We start from the raw sequence: 2,152 nt of genomic DNA on the forward strand, positions 1-2,152 counted from the left end.
TAATGTGATAGGAAGAATAGTTTACAGCACTTCAATGAGGATGAGCTAGACTTTTTATTAAAGGGGTGCTCTGGTAGAAAAACATTTTTTCAAATCAACTGTTGCCAGAAAGTAAAACAGATTTGTAAATTACTTCTATTAAAAAATCTTAATACTTCCAGTATTTATCAGCTGCTGTATGCTCCACAGGAAGTTGTATAGTTCTTTTCAGTCTGACCTCAGTGCTCTCTGATGACACCTCTGTCCGTGTCAGGAATTGTCCAGAGCAGGAGAGGTTTGCTATGGGTTTTTGCTTGTTGCAAAGGTATGTACATAATTTGAAGCTTTCAGTACATAACATGAAAGCAGACAAATGGCTGAGCAGCTTGTTTTTAGCATCTTTTTAGATTGCAAATCCTGTGGCAACAAAACAAAAAGCGACATACCACATAGAAGTTGGCATTAGTAACATTATACATCGATGACAATAGTAAAAAAACACTTTGCATACACAAAAATTTACAGATAATGATGATGATAATAACAGATAAAGAAAAAAATGATAAAAATAAATAGATAAAAAATAAAAACAGAGAAATAGAGACAGAAAAAATATAATTTGACAGAAAAAATATATATAGTAATGATAATAGAGGACTGAACACAAGACAAAGTATAATCATTAGACCCACCAGATTTCATCAATAGATAGAAACAAACAGATATAGAAGAAATATATTTTCTAAAAAATAACTAGGTATAAATATTACCTCCAGGTAGTAAATGCCGAAGCAAGATATCAAAGAAAGTGTAATCCCTGATATAAGGACACCTTCAAATGAATGGCACCATCCCTCTAAGATATGAAACAGGATAAGCCATATAATGTATAACCATAACACAAACAGTTAAACAACATCTCTATGTAAATATACAACAACATAAGAATACAGCAGCACACCGCTAGCACAAAGATATAGATAAAACATGAGTATATAGATACAACATGAAAAGCTATACAGCTATGGTGTAATAAATGGAAATATAAAATTATGAAGTTATGAAATAGTGAGGTACTTAGCTTGCAATTTGGCGGCCAAATAGCTTGGACTGTCCCACTGAGATAAGGTGACCTCATATGGGACGGACCCTACACTATGAATATGCCTCTGTGTGATCAGTTCAGCAGGCATTGCAGGATCTGAAACATCCCAGACACCTTATATACACCTGATAGAGGTGGGTGGGGTGCAAGAGCCAACATGGAGGTAGCCACTCCCCCGTATGTACAATTCAGACAAAAGGATACGTCAGCCAGCACTATTGTAAATATAACTACCTGTATAGTAGGAGGGACCTAGCACCAAAAAACTACCTTGGTTCAGGCAAATGATCCCAAACCACGAATATACATCTATCAGTACTCCTATGGTAAATGACCTTTATGTCCCCCGCTGATATTATAGGTCCCGCACCTGATTTATAATGCCACCTGCTTATATGGACAACAATAAAGAAAACCATTGTTATCACCACCACCTAGTAGATTTTACCTAGGTACTGTAAAACTTTAAGAAACGAAACAGAGCAACTGCAACCAGTCCACAGTATACTGTCACTAGCCAGATACTAATCTGTAATCAAAAATACAATATAGTATTCATAAGTATATACCAGAGCTATTATAGCCTAGACTACCCCATATAACGGATGCTTACCCCCAATCAGGCATTGTACAAGAACGATGATACATTCCATGGCTGGCAATCCACGTCGCAGATACCTCCTTTCTCCCTGTCTTTCTCTTATGTACCCGCATGTACTGGCGTGCAGCCGGGACACCAGATGCATCACTTCCAGATACTGCGCATCACATGACTCAGATCTCATAGATGCCTTAACTAAGATACATCACATGACTTGTCATGTGACTAAATAATGATAGATGGCTCCATTCACTACCCTGCATCTACACACCATAGCTCAAAAAGCTAATTAGAATAGACTGGGAATGCCAGAGACTAAGGGAAAGCTGGTTATATTATTAAACAAATAAAGGTACCATAGGAGAACTATAGTGAATAACTAGATCATAGCACAATAATTAGATGAATAATAAAAAATATATGAATTAAAGAGAAAAAATGGGAGAGGTATCTCACATAGATAAATC

The 2,152-nt window shown here is 36.3% G+C and overlaps 1 long non-coding RNA gene across 1 annotated transcript; it reads right to left on the reverse strand.

Moving 5' to 3' along the window:
• Nucleotides 1-285: 285 nt before the first annotated feature.
• Nucleotides 286-1,817, reverse strand: LOC130267792 (uncharacterized). Its single transcript, XR_008843287.1, has 3 exons — nt 1,698-1,817; nt 750-835; nt 286-396 (listed from the first exon to the last, which is right to left on the reverse strand). It is a non-coding gene; the product is annotated as an uncharacterized LOC130267792 (long non-coding RNA).
• Nucleotides 1,818-2,152: the final 335 nt, after the last annotated feature.

This window comes from Hyla sarda, chromosome 4 (assembly GCF_029499605.1).
Source record: "Hyla sarda isolate aHylSar1 chromosome 4, aHylSar1.hap1, whole genome shotgun sequence".
Taxonomy (NCBI): domain Eukaryota; kingdom Metazoa; phylum Chordata; class Amphibia; order Anura; family Hylidae; genus Hyla; species Hyla sarda.